At 42.6% G+C, this 18,554-nt stretch overlaps 2 pseudogenes; one reads left to right on the top strand and one right to left on the bottom strand.

Annotated features, from left to right (window-relative positions):
• Nucleotides 1,068–2,963, top strand: Kars-ps1 (lysyl-tRNA synthetase, pseudogene 1; annotated as a pseudogene).
• Nucleotides 13,216–14,864, bottom strand: Gm6488 (predicted gene 6488; annotated as a pseudogene).

The raw sequence follows: 18,554 nt of genomic DNA on the forward strand, positions 1-18,554 counted from the left end.
AGCCTAGTATACAGAATGAGTTTCAGGGCAGCCAGGGAAACACAGAAAACCTTGTCTTGAAAACTCAATATATATATCATGAAGACATGGAGATGATTAACATGCAGTGCCTGCCCTTTATATTTGACTCACTATGCAACAGAGGATAATTTTGATCTCTAATCATCCTATTCTACCTCACAACTGCTGAGAATACAAAAATACACCACCATATCCATGATGCAGGGCCAGGAAGGATACCAAGAGGGGAGCACTCTATCAACAGAGTACATCCCCAGCCTTTGTTCTGTCTCTTTTTGATTGACTTTTCATTTTTTTCAAGTTTTTCTTAAACTTGATCTATATCAAACCATATATGATAGTACTACTTTTATACTTCTACTTTTCCCACCTTACAAAATAGACATGTCAACTCATCTCAAAGTTTAATTGAGATTGCAGACCTCCTGGGCAGAAAACAAGGGATCATACGAAATCTGGTGCAGATATATTGAGAAAAATTTATTATGCTAATTATGCTGACTTTTGGTAAGTACAGATAGTTTCTATTGCATTGGATTTAATAAAATAATGATGGAACTAAATTTTCATTTGTTACCTCATATCATATAACTATAAGTTTTATGTTAGTTAATTATATAATCATTGCTCTATAATTTAGGAAATTCTCACTGATATTGTTTAAAATGAATTCCTTTCATTCCCTTCTAGTATTTTATATGAACTGTATTACTTCACACTAAAGTTTACTAAAAATGCAGAGTATGATTTCATTTGAACAATACATGACATGCAGATATATGAGTTCATTTTGTCAATAAAATTCCCTTTTCTTGTTTAAAAATATGTTCCCAAAAGATACTGTCTTTTTAGTAAGAATAAGGTTTTGTAACAGAATCATTGTAGTTGAAATAATTGTATTATGATGGCTACAATGAAAACAGTCAGGTGATAGCCTCAGGGCATAACAGTAATAGGAAATAAACATTTTCACAACATAAGTTTTTACATGCAATTATGGCAAAGACTAGGAGGCAATAAAAAGACTTTCAAAAGTGAGAATACAGAGTGGGGGAAATGGCCACACTGCAGGAGAGTAAAGTCAAAGTGGATGTTGAGTTGAAATTAAGCAAAAATGAGCTGAAGAGGCATGTGAAAGCTGAGAAGAAACTGGAAGAGAAAGGCCAAGTGGAAAGAGCTCAATGAGAAACAGCTAAACAAGACTACTGCTGCTGTCACCACCAACCCCACTGCTGACATTGGTGTGGGTGCTGAGGAGGAGACTCTGGACCCAAATCAATATTACAGGATCCAAAGTCCAGCAGCTGAAGTTCAGTACAGAGGACTCATACCCACCCAAGTACCATGTGGACATCTCATTCACTCGGTTCATTCAAGAATACAGTCACCTGCAGCCTGGGGATCACCTGACTAACAACATAAGTGGCAGGTCACATCCAAGAGAGTGTCTGGGGAAAATTCATCTTCTATGACCTTTGAGGAGAGGAGGTCAAGTTACAAGTCATGGCCAACTCCAGGAATTATAAATCAGAGGAAGAATGTGTGCATCTCAATAAAAACTGCATCAGGGAGATATAATTAGAGTTGAGGGTAATCCAGGGAAAACCAAGAAGGGCAAGTTGAGCACCATCCCCCAGGAGATCACACTTCTGTCCCTCTGCTTGCACATGTGCCTCAGCTTCATTTTGGCCTTCAAAGACAAGGAAATAAGGTCTCTTCAGAGATATTTGGGCTTGATACTGAAGGAGTTTGTGAGATAGAAATTTGTCATCTTTTCTAAAGATCATCACAGATATAAGAAGTCTCTTAGATGAGCTGGGATCCCTGAAATTTGGAACTCCCATGATGAACATCATCCCTGGGAGAGCTTCAGCCGAGCCTTTCATCACCTATCACAATGAGCAGGAAAATGAACTTATGTATGAGAATTGCTCCAGAACTCTACCATAAGATGCTGGCTGTTGGTGCCATTGACAGGGTTTATGAAATTGGGCACCAGTTCTGGAGTGAAGGGATTGATTTGACTCACATTCTGAATTCACCACCTGTGAGTTCTACATGGTCTATGCAGACAATAATGACCTTATGGAAATCACAGAGAAGATGCTGTCAGGGATAGTAGAAAGCATTACCAGCAGTTACAAGATCACCTGCCACCCAGACAGACCAGAAGTGAAAGCCTGTGAAACTTACTTCACTCCACCCTTCGGAAGAATCTGCATGGTAGAAGTGTTTGAGAAAGCCCTAGGTATGAAGCTGCCAGAAACCAGTCTTTTTGAAATGGAAGAAACTTGAAACATTCTTGATATTTCTGTTGCAAAAGCTGTTGAATGCCCCCCACCTAGGACCACAGCCAAGCTCCTTGATAAGCTTGTTGGAACATTCCTCGAAGTGACATGCATCAGTCCTACATTCTTCTGTGATCACCCACAGATTATGAGTCCTTAGGCCAAATGGCACCACTCCAAAGAGGATTTAACTGAGCATTTTGAGCTGTTTGTCCTGAGAAGGATGTATGTGATGCCTACACTAAGCTGAATGATCCCATATGGCAGCAATAACAGTTTGAAGAGCAATCCAAGACCCAGTCTGCTGGTGATGATGATTCCATGTTCATAGATGAAAACTTCTGTGCTGCCCTGGAATATGGGTTGCCCCCAACGGCTGGCTGGGGCATGGGTATGGATCAACTCAACCTGTTTCTCACAGATTCCATCAAAATCAAGGGAGTACTTCTGTTTCCTACCATGAAGCCTAAAGACAAGAAGAAAACTGCAACAGCCACTGATACCCCAGAAAGCACAGAGGCCAGCCCCTCTGTCTAGAAGATACATGCAACTATGGCATCTGAATCTCAGAAGATCTGGTCTGAGGGAGTGATTCCTGAGTGGAACCATCCATCTGGCCCCTGCAGTCCAACCACCACAAGAGAGAAGACCAAAGTGTGGATACTCTGATCCTTCTTAGAAGGGGGGTCAAAATACCCATGGAAGGTGTTACAGAGACAAAGTATGAACCAGAGACTGAAGAAATGACCATCCAGAGACTGCCCCACCTGGGGATCCATACTGTAAACAACCACAAAACCCAGACACTATTGCAGATGCCAAGAGCTTGCTGACAGGAGCCTGATATAGCTGTCTTCTGAGAGGCTCTGCCAGTGTCTGACTAATACAAAAGTGGATGCTCATAGTCATCCATTAGACTGAGCACAGGATCCCCAATGAAGGAGCTAGAGAAAATACCCAAGGAGACGAAGGGGTATTCAGCCCCCTAGGAGAAACAACAATATGAACTAACCAGCAACCCCAGAGCTCCCAGGGACTAAACCACCAATCAAAGAAAATACACGGAGGGACTTGAGTCTCTAGCTGCAAATGTAGAAGAGTGTGGCCTAGTCGGTCATCAATGGGAAGAGAGGCCCTTGGCCCTTGAAGGTTCTATTCCCCAGTAAAGGGAAATACCTGGGCCAGGAAGCAGGAGTGGGTGGGTTGGGGAGCAGGGGGAGGGGGGAGAGGATAGGGGATTTTCGGAGGGGGAACTAGGAAAGGGGATAACATTTGTAATGTAAATAAAGAAAATATCTAATTAAAAAATTGACTAGGCAGTGGGTGCCATCTTGGTTCCGGGAGTCCGCTGAACTTAGGAAATTATTCTGAACAGGTGAGAGGGTGCACCACAGAACCGGACAGCTTCTGGGACTGGCGGAGCCACAGAGCCGCTGAGGCAGCACCCTTTTCCGGCCGCAGACAGCCGGCCACCGTCCCGACCAGAGGACAGGTGTCCACCTGGCTCAGAAGGCCTCAGCCTCAGGAGCTGCGAGCGCCACCTTGGTTCTGGGACTCCGCCGAACTTAGGAAATTAGTCTGCACAGGTGAGAGTCTGCACCACAGAAGCTGACAGCTTCTGGGACCTGCCAAAGCAAAACAGCTTCTGGGAAAGGTCCTGTTTTGGGCCTTCTTCTTTGGCCAGGAGGAGGTCCAAACACAAGATATCTGTGCACCTTCCCTGTAAGAGAGCTTGCCAGCAGAGAGTGCTCTGAGCACGGAAACTCAGAGGAGAGAGTCTGTCTTCCAGGTCTGCTGATAGACAGTAACAATCACCAGAAGAACAATCTCTAAAGAGAGTCGACTATAACAACTAACTCCAGAGATTACCAGATGGCGAAAGGTAAAGGTAGGAATCTTACTAACAGGAACCAAGACCACTCACCATCATCAGAACCCAGCACTCCCACTTCGCCCAGTCCAGGGCACCCCAACACACCCGAAAAGCTAGACCCGGATTTAAAGGAAATCTCATGATGATGGTAGAGGACATCAAGAAGGACTTTATTAACTCACTTAAAGAAGTACAGGAGAACACTGCTAAAGAGTTACAAGTCCTTAAAGAAAAACAGGAAAACACAATCAAACAAGTAGAAGTCCTTACAGAAAAAGAGGAAAAAACATCCAAACAGGTGATGGAAATGAACAAAACCATACTAGACCTAAAAAGGGAAGTAGACACAATAAAGAAAACACAAAGTGAGGCAACACAGGAGATAGAAACCCTAGGAAAGAAATCTGGAACCATAGATTCGAGCATCAGCAACAGAATACAAGAGATGGAAGAGAGAATCTCAGGTGCAGAAGATTCCATAGAGAACATCGTCACAACAATCAAAGAAAATGGAAAATGCAAAAAGATCCTAACTCAAAATATCCAGGAAATCCAGGACACAATGAGAAGACCAAACCTACGGATAATAGGAGTGGATGAGAATGAAGATTTTCAACTCAAAGGACCAGCAAACATCTTCAACAAAATTATTGAAGAAAACTTCCCAAATCTAAAGAAAGAGATGCCCATGAACATACAAGAAGCCTACAGAACTCCAAATAGACTGGACCAGAAAAGAAATTCCTCTCGACACATAATAATCAGAACAATAAATGCACTAAATAAAGACAGAATACTAAAAGCCGTAAGGGAAAAAGGTCAAGTAACATATAAAGGCAAGCCTATCAGAATTACACCAGATTTTTCACCAGAGACTATGAAAGCCAGAAGAGCCTGGAGAGATGTTATACAGACACTAAGAGAACACAAATTCCAGCCCAGGCTACTAGACCCAGCCAAACTCTTAATTACCATAGATGGAGAAACCAAAGTATTCCACGACAAAACAAAATTCACCCATTATCTCTCCATGAATCCAGCCCTTCAAAGGATAATAACAGAAAAAAACCAATACAAGGACGGGAACAACACCCTAGAAAAAAACAAGAAGGTAATCCCTCAACAAACCTAAAAGAAGACATCCACAAGAACAGAATGCCAACTTTAACAACAAAAATAACAGGAAGCAACAACTACTTTTCCTTAATATCTCTTAATATCAATGGTCTCAGCTCCCCAATAAAAAGACATAGACTAACAAACTGGCTACACAAATAAGACCCAATTTTGCTGCTTACAGGAAAGTCATCTCAGAGAAAAAGATAGACACTACCTCAGAATGAAGGGCTGGAAAACAATTTTCCAAGCAAATGGTCTGAAGAAACAAGCTGGAGTAGCCATCCTAATATCTGATAAGATTGACTTCCAACCCAAAGTCATCAAAAAAGACAAGAAGGGGCACTTCATTGTCATCAAAGGTAAAACCCTCCAAGAGGAACTATCAATTCTGAATATCTATGCTCCAAATACAAGGGCAGCCACATTCATTAAAGAAACTTTAGTAAATCTCAAAGCACACATTGCACATCACACAATAATAGTGGGAGACTTCAACGCAGCAGTTTCACCAAGAACAGATCATGGAAACAGAAACTAAATAGGGACACAGTGAAACTAACAGAAATTATGATACAAATGGATCTGACAGATATCTACAGAACATTTTATCCTAAAACAAAAGGATATACCTTCTTCTCAGCACCTCATGGTACCTTCTCCAAAATTGACCACATAATAGGTCACAAAACAGGCCTCAACAGATACAAAAATATTGAAATTGTCCCATGCATCCTATCAGATCACCATGCACTAAGGCTGATCTTCAATAACAAAATAAATAATAGAAAGCCAACTTTCACGTGGAAACTGAACAACACTCTTTTCAATGATACCTTGGTCAAGGAAGGAATAAAGAAAGAAATTAAGGACTTCTTAGAGTTCAATGAAAATGAAGCCACCTCATACCCAAACTTATGGGACACAATGAAAGCATTTCTAGGAGGAAAACTTATAGCTCTGAGTGCCTCCAAAAAGAAACTAGAAAGAGCATACACTAGCAGCTTGACAACACACCTAAAAGCTCTGGAACAAAAGGAAGCAAATTCACCAAAGAGGAGTAGAGGGCAGGAAATATTCAAACTCATGGGCGAAATCAACCAAGTGGAAACAAGAAGAACTATTCAGAGAATCAACCAATCGAGGAGCTGGTTCTTTGAGAAAATCAACAAGATAGACACACCCTTAGCCAGACTCACTAGAGGGCACAGGGAAAGCATTCTAATTAACAAAATCAGAAATGAAAAGGGAGACATAACAACAGATCCTGAAGAAATCCAAAACACCATCAGATCCTTCTACAAAAGGCTATACTCAACAAAACTGGAAAACCTGGATGAAATGGAGAAGTTTCTAGACAGATACCAGGTACCAAAGTTGAATCAAGATGAGGTTGATGATCTAAACAGCCAGATATCCCCCAAAGAAATAGAAGCAGTCATTAATAGTCTCCCAACCAAAAAAAGCCCAGGACCAGATGGGTTTAGTGCAGAGTTCTATCAGACCTTCAAAGAAGATCTAATTCCAGTTCTTCACAAACAATTCCACAAAATATAAACAGAAGGTCCTCTACCCAACTCATTCTATGAAGCCTCAATTACTCTGATACCTAAACCACAAAAAGACCCCACAAAGATAGAGAACTTCAGACCAATATCCCTTATGAATATTGATGCAAAAATCCTCATAAAGTTCTTGCTAACCGAATCCAAGAACACATCAAAACAATCATCCATCCTGACCAAGTAGGTTTCATCCCAGGGATGCAGGGATGGTTCAATATACGGAAATCCATCAACATAATCCAGTATATAAACAAACTCAATGACAAAAACCACATGATAATCTCGTTAGATGCTGAGAAAGCATTTGACAAAATCCAACACCCATTCATGATAAAAGTCTTGGAAAGATCAGGAATTCAAGGCCCATACCTAAACATGATAAAAGCAATCTACAGCAAACCAGTAGCCAGCATCAAAGTAAATGGTGAGAAGCTTGAAGCAATCCCACTAAAATCAGGGACTAGACAAGGCTGTCCACTCTCTCCCTATCTATTCAACATTGTACTTGAAGTCCTAGCCAGAGCAATTAGACAACAAAAGGAGATCAAGGGGATAAAAATTGGAAAGGAAGAAGTGAAAATATCACTTTTTGCAGATGATATGATAGTATGTATACGTAACCCTAAAAATTCCACCAGAGAACTCCTAAGCCTGATAAACAGCTTCAATGAAGTAGCTGGATATAAAATTAACTCAAACAAGTCAATGGCCTTTCTCTACACAAAGGACAAACAGGCTGAGAAAGAAATTAGGGAAACAACAGCCTTCTCAATAGCCACAAATAATATAAAATACCTAGGGGTGACTCTAACTAAGGAAGAGAAAGATCTGTATGACAAGAACTTCATGTCTCTGAAGAAAGAAATTAAAGAAGATCTCAGAAGATGGAAAGATCTCCCATGCTCATGGATCGGCAGGATCAATATAGTAAAAATGGCTATCTTGCCAAAAGCAATCTACAGATTCAATGCAATTCCCATCAAAATTCCAACTCAATTCTTCAACGAATTAGAAAGGGCAATTGGCAGATTCATCTGGAATAACAAAAAACCTAGGATAGCAAAAACTATCCTCAAGGATAAAAGAACCTCTGGTGCAATCACCATGCCCGACCTAAAGATGTACTACAGAGCATTTGTGATAAAAACTGCATGGTTCTGGTATAGCGACAGACAAGTAGACAAATGGAACAGAATTGAAGTCCCAGAGATGAACCCACACAACTATGGTCACTTGATCTTTGACAAGAAAGCTAAAACCATCCAGTGGAAAAAAGACAGCATTTTCAACAAATGGTGCAGACACAAATGGCTGTTATCATGTAGAAGATTGGGAATTGATCCATTACTATCTTCTTGTACTAAGGTCAAATCTAAGTGGATTAAGGAACTCCACATAAAACCAGAGACACTGAAACTTATAGAGGAGAAATTGGGGAAAAGCCTCGAAGATATGGGTACAGGGGGAAAATTCCTGAATAGAACAGCAATGGCTTGTGCTGTAAGATCGAGAATTGACAAATGGGACCTAATGAAACTCCAAAGTTTCTGCAAGGCAAAAGACACCGTCAATAAGACAAAAAGACCACCAACAGATTGGGAAAGGATCTTTACCTATCCCAAATCGGACAGGGGACTAATATCCAATATATATAAAGAACTCAAGAAGGTAGATTCCATAAAATCAAATAACCCCATTAAAAAATGGGGCTCAGAACTGAACAAAGATTTCTCACCTGAGGAATACCGAATGGTAGAGAAGCAACTGAAAAAATGTTCAACATCCTTAATCATCAGGGAAATGCAAATCAAAACAACCCTGAGATTCCACCTCACACCAGTCAATATGGCTAAGATGAAAAATTCAGGTGACAGTAGATGCTGGCGAGGATGTGGAGAAAGAAGAACACTCCTCCATTGTTGGTGGGATTGCAAACTTGTACAACCACTCTGGAAATCAGTCTGGCGGTTCCTCAGAAAATTGGACATAGTACTACCGGAAGATCCAGCAATACCTCCTCTGGGCATATATCCAGAAGATGCCCCAACCGGTAAGAAGGACACATGCTCCACTATGTTCATAGCAGCCTTATTTATAATAGCCAAAAGCTGGAAAGAACCCAAATGCCCCTCAACAGAGGAATGGATACAGAAAATGTGGTACATTTACACAATGGAGTACTACTCAGCTATTAAAAAGAATGAATTTATGAAATTCCTAGCCAAATGGATGGACCTGGAGTTCATCATCCTGAGTGAGGTAACCTAATCACAAAGGAACTCTCACAATATGTACTCACTGATAAGTGGATATTAGCCCACAAACTTAGGATACCCAAGATATAAGATATAACTTGCTAAACACATTAAATTCAAGAGAACGAAGACCAAAGTGTGGACACTTTGCCCCTTCTTGGAATAGGAAACAAAACACCCATGGAAGGAGTTACAGAGACAAAATTTGGAAGTGTGAAAAAGGATGGACCATCTAGTGATTGCCATATCCAGAGATCCATCCCATGATCAGCTTCCAAACGCTGACACCATTGCATACACTAGCAAGATTTTGCTGAAAGGACCCAGATATAGCTGTCTCTTGTGAGACTATGCCAGGGCCTAGCAAACACAGAAGTGGATGCTCACAGTCAGCTATTGAATGGACCACAGGGCCCCCAATGGAGGAATTAGAGAAAGCACCCAAGGAACTAAAGGGAACTGCAACCCTATAGGTGGAACAAAAATATGAACTAAGCAGTACCCCGGAGCTCTTGTCTCTAGATGCATATGTATCAAAAGATGGCCTAGTCGGCCATCACTGCAAAGAGAGGCCCATTGGACTTGCAAACTTTATATGCCCCAGTACAGGGGAATGCCAGGGCCAAAAAGGGAGAGTGGGTGGTTAGGGGAGTGGGGGTGGGTGGGTATGGGGGACGTTTGGTTTAGCATTGGAAATGTAAATGAGCTAAATACCTAATAAAAAATGGAAAAAAAATTGACTAAATAAACCATATGTGATGGGAAACCTCAAAAAAATTTCTTTGTATTCCTTGTTACCAAATAAACCATTCCTCCCTTTTTAAAAAGTATTCCAAAGTTGTTCTTGTGCCTTTTAAATGGATAGCAGGAATTTTACCAGGGTGAAAATTTGTTCTACAAAGTATGTTTTTTAAATATAATGTTGGGGGGGGGGGCTAGCTTGAGAAATGGTTCTGCAGTTAAGAGCATTTGCTGATTTTTTTTTTAATTTTTTTTAGTTTTTATTGGATGTGGTGCATTAGGCTATGCACAGACAGGCTGGTCTCCAGTTGAACTGAGGTCTGAACCCTAAAAGCATGATAATTCATCTACATGACAAGGTAGGCATTCCCTCATGTTCCTGGAACTCCTGCCCCTGCCTAAGTTACTGCCCACCACAGCCCCCACAAGAGAAGCATGGCTAGAAGTCATGTAGTCAATGGCCCAAGCTTCTGACATTCAGGCTAAACTCCTCCCCAATTACCTAGCAAAAGTAAAGACAATAAAATGGGCTGTTCAGCCACTCCTTGCTCTCTTACTCACCTCTCTCTTACTTCTCACTCTCACCCCCTCACTCCTCTGTCCTCTGTCTTCTTCTCTCCTCTCCTCTCCTCTCCTCTCCTCTTCTCTCCTCTCCCCTTCCCCCCTCCCCTCCCCTCCCCTTCCCCCTCCCCTCCCTGTCCCCCCTCCCCTTCACCCCTCCTCTCCTCTCTCCCTCTTATTCCCTTTTCTCTAGCTCTCTCTCTCTCTCTCTCTCTCTCTCTCTCTCTCTCTCTCTCTCTGCATTTCTCTAACAAAACTCTAAAACCATAGAATGTCTCTGCTCATCAAGGCCCACTGCACTTGGAGGATGGGAGGATGGGATAGGCTTTCTCCTTTTTTTTTTTTTTTGAGGCAATATATTTATTAGAAAATTACTTCAGCTGTCTAAAGGACAATTCAGGTTTGGATAGAACCAGCAGCAAAAATCTTTTTTTTTTTTTTTTGAAATATGGATTTGGCAGAGTAGTAAAGTTTCTCTTTGGTGATTGACAATAAAGTCTATTTGCTTGCTTTCTGATTCGTAAATATTGAAAGTGGAAAGCATACTTCTATAGTCATCAAAGCGGCTATAAGTTTAGTTGATGTGAAATTTAGTTAAGAAAATATCTGAGCTCTGAATCATTCCAAAGAACATTTAAATGTATCTACTTTTTCTTCTCTTTAGAACTGGAAGAGGGTTATCCTTACTTTGTGTTCTCTATCTAATCCTCTTTTTTATTAGATAGTTTCTTCATTTACATTTCAAATGCTATCCCGAAATTCCCCTATACCCTCCCTCTGCCCTGTTCCCCTACCCACCCACTCCCACTTCTTGGCCCTGGCATTCCCCTGTACTGGGGCATATAAAGTTTGCAATACCAAGGGGCCTCTTCTCCCAATGATGGCTGACTAGGCCATCTTCTGGTTACATATGCAGCTAGAGATACGAGCTCTGGGGGTACTGGATAGTTCATATTGTTATTCCACCTATAGGGTTACAGACCCCTTCAGCTCCTTGGGTACTTTTTCCTCCCTTGGGGGCTCTGTGTTCCATTCCATAGATGACTGTGAGCATCTACTTCTGTTCTCCTAATGAGCCATTTCTAATCTTCTGATGGAAGGCCTTCCTGTGCTCTAGTCAAGATTCGCTGTGCTCACTCTCATGGGTGTGAGATCCTCTCTTCCCTCATCCCTCTCTCCCATAACCCCGAGGCTTTAGGAAAGTAGCCCAGGGGCTCCTAGGTTGAGCTGCCCCTTGACCACCTCCCGAAAATGGGTCAGAGGCTTGTATGCCCACCAGGGGCTGAGTGGAAATAGTCAGGCAGCCTTCCCACACCTGTCTGTACAGAGCATAGGTGGAACTCTGGCGGAGAGTGGACCTTCCCCCCTTCCTCCTCTTCCCCAGGGCCCCCTTTTTTAGTTCCCACAATTGGATATTTTTTTAACTTACATTTCAAATGTTATACCCTTTCCCTTTCAGACCCCCCCCCATCCCATCCTTCTTCCCCCTATCCTACCTCAATACCCTGGCATTCAGAGAAGACCCAGGTTCCATTGCATTTACACAAGTGGGAACAGCATTGCCATCTTGATCAAGCACCATCTACTAGAGATATGTTTGTAGGGGACTATTATTGTCAGCTCAAAAGTCCAGCAGGCCCCTTCCCTCCTTCATATGAGACATATTGTTTTCTACACAGGTCATATTTGAATGTATTGAAATCCTGTTGGGGTAAATGAACCCCTCTTCAAATTCAGCCCTTATGTTCTCTGATATACCTAGGGTTTCAGACAAATGTGGCTCCTCTGTCAGGTACTCACCACCAGCTCTCTCCATTTCATTGTGGACTTAACCATTAACCCAAAGACAAGCCACTGTTTGCCATGTGTTCACTTACCCACCCATCCACCCACCTACCCATCTATCCACCCACCCATCCACCCACCCACCCACCCATCCATCCATCCATCCATCCATCCATCCAAAAAATATGTACTAAATGCTTTGCATGTGTCTATGGCTGTACTGACCACTTCGCCTACATCAATCAACAAAATAAAGATCTTGGCTCCACAGAATATGTGTTCCAGCATGGAGGAAAGAACAAACATATTAAATCTGTAAATAATATCCTGTCATACATTATGTATTATAACTAAGTAGTGTATCAAATACTATTTTAAAAAAAGCAAGAGTGAAAAGAAAGGTAACACATTAACTTGGACTCACATTGGGCTAAAGATGTAGCTTATCTGGAATCCATAGAGGGGCTGAGAATCAATGTTGATAACATATGCAAAATATGTCCATCATAGCTCTCCAGATGTAGCTCCCCTATAGAGACAGCTCCTACCTACCTTAGCTAAACCTATCTCCTTGAACCTATAAATCCTGTCTTCTTGTTTATCTGTATATAATATTTCTGCCTCCTTGTTCAAATCTATATAATAAACATGTTTTGTTTTGTTTTAAAATAGAACTTATTTTATTAAAGTACTTAATTACAGAAAAGCAACTTGGAATAAAAAACCCACCCAAACCAAAAAAACAAACAAACAACCCAGGCTGTTTTAAAGATAAAAGGGGGTACTGAAGGGAATCAAAGTCCTTATAAGTGCTAGATAGTTGGGGTGAGAATAACAGGGGACTTCAAAACTGCTCAGACTACTGGTGAATAGGTAGAAACTCTAGAAACCTCCCAGATAATTGCACAGCCAATAGTGGGTAAGTGCCAATTCCTTTTAAGAGACTGTGTGAACCCTCACAATTAATTACAGCCAGGGCGGAGTATGGGAATAAGGGGCATCCTCTACATGTCCTCCTCTGTAAGAGAGTGAGGATCATCCTATATTTCTTCCTCTGACTCTCCAGAAGAGGAAGAATCAAGGTAATCCAGGTCAGGTATCAAGGCCTGCCAAAGGGTGTTAGGACTAGGACCCAAGACAGACCTTAATGCAGGTGAGGAGCCTCGATCTTGTGACTTATTTGGGAAAGAATGGGAAGTTGAAACACAGGAGAACTGTGAGGAGCAAGAACTGGCACCTTTATAATACTGCCCAGGGAAGGGATCTAGACTACAAGGAGGGAAAGAGGAAGAGGCTCGCATATGAACTGGGCGCCTTGGAGGAGGAGAGACTGGTTGCTCAGGAGGCTCTCCTTGGAACTGCAGGCCTATTGCAGGAGGACTGGCTCACTCGGATCAGGCTGGACCTGATCTGGAAACTGGACCTCGTGCTTCTGCCTCGGCCTCGGCCTCGGCTAGGGGTGGCACTGCTGCTGCCTCTCTGGGAACTGGACCTTGTGCTTCGGCCTCGGCTCGGGGTGATACGGCTGCTGCCTCTCTGAGAACTGGAGCTCGTGCTTCGGCCTCGGCTCGGGGTGGCATGGCTGCTGCCTCTCTGGGAACTGGACCTTGTGCTTCGGCCTCGGCTCAGGGTGGCATGGCTGCTGCCTCTCTGGGAACTGGACCTTGTGCTTCGGCCTCGGCTCGGGGTGGCATGGCTGCTGCCTCTCTGGGAAGTGGACCTTGTGCTACCACTGTGAGCAACAGGAACCCGTGCAGTGGGCCGAGGATGTAAATTCCAGCTGGCACGCTGGGTTTCAGGGCAAGCTTCAAGGAAGACCACCTCTGCTGCACTGCTTGGATGAGGGACGATTCGGGAGCGGAGAACCAGTCCTTCGGTGCTGCTGCTACCTCTGGGGTCTTCACTGTCATCGCCATCACTGTCATCTTCCTCGTCGTGCGCCCTGGCCTGTGGCCATTCTCGGCCAGGAGGGATGGACCGGTCCCTCCCAGCACGGCTGGACCCGGGGACATGGCTGCGAGGACCAGCGCCGGTGCAAAGGGCTTGGTGGAAAGAGACAAAGCCCAGAGAGGTGGTGGTGGCAGCGGTGGCGGTGGCGCTAATGAGGGTGCTCTCCAGGGCTTCTAGGTTCCCCACAGGACGTTCAAAATGGCGGCTGCTGCTCAGCCCAGAGCTCCCAGAGGACGATGGCTGGGGCTGAGACCGAGTAGGCGCTGCTCGGGCTCCTGGAAGCGGGGGCCCGCCTGCATGCTCTGCCCTTAGGTTTTGGCTGGGCTGCTTCCCCTTGCTACTGCTCTGGGTTTGAGGAGGCGGGGGCCCATTGCGTCCTTTGTTGCCTTTCCCGCCTTGGCCACCTTGGCCCCCTTTCTGGCCTTTCGGGGTCTGGCTGACTCCTCTCTGGCTTCTCGTCATGGGTCTACCATGTCCAAGTTCTATGTCTGGGCCCCTGCTACCCTCAGGGTCGAAAGGCACAGCCAAGTCCTCACCAGCCACAGACTTGACGCCTCCACCTGCCGCCGCCATTTCACCTTCAAGGCTCAGGATACGAGTGACGCCACCTGCCACTGATGGGCCTTTAAGTACTGTGGGGACCGGAAGCAGCGGAAGTGTGACCTGTGAACTCTACACTGTCTCTAGGTGCCTCCAGCTACTTCTCGGGGAACATGTGGCCACTGTGTACTGTGGGGACCGGAAGCACCGGGAAGCGTGACCTTTGGACTTGACAGTGTCTCTAGGTGCCTCCAGCTACTTGGGGGGGGGGGGCAAGGATATGCGGCCACTTTGTACTATGGGGACCGGAAGCACCGGAAGCATGACCTTTGAACTCCACAGTGTCTCTCTAGGTGCCTCCAGCTACTTCTCTGGGGGGTAAATGTGGCCATATAGGCTTCACAGCATCTGATGGATTTGGGAGAAATGGCTTCTCTGTGGCTTTGACAGGGAAATGGCTTCTGGAGACCATATAATAAACGTGTTGCGCTCGCAGGGAACTGTGGTTTCCCAGGTAGAGAGGCAGACTGTTCCATTGCAGCTTTCTGTTGCCGTTTTTTCTTGTCTTCATTCCCTCACTGCCCTGAGCCAGTCCGTCCCTGGAGTCAGCATAAAACATTTGTTTTTGACAATAGTTTTAAGTTCTCAGCTACCATCATTTCCCATAAAGCCCAATGTTCCATATGCAGTCTTCCCCACTCTCCAAATCTGAGACCAGACACTGACAGACCATCGTCACCCAAAACTTTGAATCAAAAATAGGGGTGCTTCTCATTATACATTCTATGGCTTTTGATAAAAGTGTTATGAGATGTAACCACCATTATAAATTCATCTAAAACAATTATACTGTTCTAAAATTCCTCTGAGCTCTACACCTCTCTCTTCCTGAACACTGACAACCATTGTTCTTTGATTCATAGTTGTTTTTTGTTTTGTTTTTTTGAAAAGAGGACATTTTATTTTATTGTGAAACCTATCACCTAAAGGACAAAATGCATTGAAAATCTTAGAGAACTTCAAGATCATCCAGTATGTAACTACATGGCATCCTGGTTCATATAGGTAAATCAATGTGGCAGATTTCTACCACATCTCTAGTTTCCCCTTCTCTGCTATTGTATTTCCTAAACATTAAGGTCTGACGTTTTAGGACATGGGCAACCTTATCTTACTTTCATCTTACAAAGCCAAGAGATTTCAAAACTGCCCTTACTTTTAGGACTATGTGTACAGGGTACACTAAAAATACATGCTTGTCTTTGTACTCAGAAAATTATTCTATAGAGACATAAGAAAGGCTGAATGTACTGCTTGGTGATAGTGTATTAAAGAAGGTGTAAAGGAAAGAGATTCTTTTTTAACTTAATTTTTATTGATTTGTAAGGAGAAAATATACATAATTTCAATTCATCTGAATTTGTTAACATTTAAAAAGATATTTTGAGTAAATAGACTTATATCACATTCTTTTTTCCCTTATGGACCCCAACTCCTCCCAGGGACTGCCCATTCAATACCTGCTATACCTTTCATTTTTTATCATATTCTTTAAAATTTATAAAGTATTAGGACAAGAAAAATGAGTATTATAAAATTTATTTCATATAAAACAATCAATTGAACAGTCTTTTGTACATGCTTGTCTACAATAATACTGAAAATACATATTTTCTCAATATAAATTTTAAATAATGTCAAATATATTAACTGTATGATATTTTAAAATAATACATCACAATTTTTAATGAACATACATAGATAAAGTTTTTTTTTGTTTGTTTTGTTTTGTTTTTAGTAGAGCTTAAAATCTTTGCTCTTATTGTGGTTCAAACCCAAAATAAGAACAATTTTTGGACATTGGAGTTCATTGTAATAGGCTGTACCTGAATGTCCCTCATATCACCAAAGGATTTTACCTCCATAGCAGCTAAGCTAAGAGCTGAGACTTCTGCTGTGCCGGGGAATGAATTGTAGGCATGATTTTGGGATAGATTTTCTGCTATGGTCAAGGCTATTTGACTTTAATGATTTTTGTTATTCTCAGACCACAGAGAATAGGTTACATTCATTTAAGAAATGGCATGTGTATTAAGATGGTCTATGTATGAAGTCATCCATTAACTGTTTCAATGAACAATGTTCTGCTTGGAGAGTGGCACACACGTTAGGTGAGGGTAAGATTCTGCTTCATTGGCTGTGATGATTTTGAAAAGCATTCATTTCAGAATAAGAGTAACTTATAAAGTCCTCTTCTTCAAAATTGATACAATAATTATAAATATCAAGCAAATCATGTCTCACTCTTTGCTTTTCTCTTACAAGCCCCCTTCCAAATTAATTGTCTGTTTCTTTTGGCTGTGTGAATAAGTTTGAAATAAGTAATCTCTTCTGAAAACCATAGTATAGTGGGAAAACCTCAAATAAACAATGCTACTAATAAAGAGGCTGAGATAGGAGAAGCATGATTTCAAGACCATTGTATTAGTCAGGGTTCTCTAGAGTCACAGAACTTATGGATAATTTCTAAATAGTAAAGGAATTTATTGATGACTTACAGTCGGCAGCCCAATTCCCAACAATGGTTCAGTCGCAGCTGTGAATGGAAGTCCAAGGATCTAGCAGTTACTCAGTCTCACGCAGCAAGCAGGCGAAGGAGCAAGAGCAAGAGCTAGACTCCCTTCTTCCAATGTCCTTATATTGTCTCCAGCAAAAGGTGTAGCCCAGATTAAAGGTGTGTTCCACCACACCTTTAATCCCAGATGAAAGGCATAGCCCAGATTAAAGGTGTGTTCCTTAACTCGGAGATTCAATCTTCTGGAATCCATAGCCACTATGGCTCAAGATCTTCAAACCAAGATCCAGATAAGGATCTCCAAGCCTCCAGATAAGGGTCACTGGTGAGCCTTCCAATTCCGGATTGTAGTTCATTCCAAATATTGTCAAGTTGACAACCAGGAATAGCCACTACAATCCACCCCTTGTCAACTTGACACAAATAATATCTCATGTTCACATGAAACAATAACAAGGTTGTAAATACGCCTAACATGATATAACTATCCCTCGTACAATCACAAACGCATTAGTAAATTTACAATGGGCATTCATATTACTTTATAATCCTCGTTTCTGCAACTGGTTACGTGGCCTTAATTGGTATTTATAACTACCTTCCTCTACTACCCATTCTGTATTTCCTTCACCTTCAGCCAGCACCTCAGCAGGTCTTGGCTCTTTTCCTGGAGGATTGACCCATACCTTCATTCCTGATGGGTCTGCGTCCTTTGTCATCCTGCTTGGATTAGGCTGTTGTAGTTTCCCATTGACTTTAATCACAGGACATGGTAGTACTAAGAGACGCCCTAAGGGATCTCCTGCACTCCAGACATAATCTTGCTTACCACCATTGTGAAGAGGTAATCCAATTTCCCCATGGTAATCTGGATCTATCACCCCTCCTAACACTGTTATTCCTTTTTTAGCCTGTTGGTTTAAGGGCATTAGAAACCCAAAATGACCAGGGGGAAGTCTGAGCTTCCAGTTCAATGAAATGTTTGTTGTAGCTCCTGGTAGGAGCACTCCCCTCTCTGGAGCCAAAACTTCTAAGCCAGCAGAACCTAGAGTTATGGGGACAGGAAGCAAAAATTTTCCTAGAGGGTCACTAGGAGTGATAGTAAGTGGAACTATTCCGTTTTCCACCCCTTGATTCCTGGACCCATGAATCCTGGCTATGGGTGAAACTGTACCATATATCGAGCGCTGATTCAAAGCATATACTGCCTTCTGAAGAACTCTGCCCCAGCCTTCCAAGCTGTTACCACCTAATTGGCGCTGTAACTGCATCTTCAAAAGGCCA

This window comes from Mus musculus, chromosome X (genome assembly GCF_000001635.26).
Source record: "Mus musculus strain C57BL/6J chromosome X, GRCm38.p6 C57BL/6J".
Classification (NCBI taxonomy): domain Eukaryota; kingdom Metazoa; phylum Chordata; class Mammalia; order Rodentia; family Muridae; genus Mus; species Mus musculus.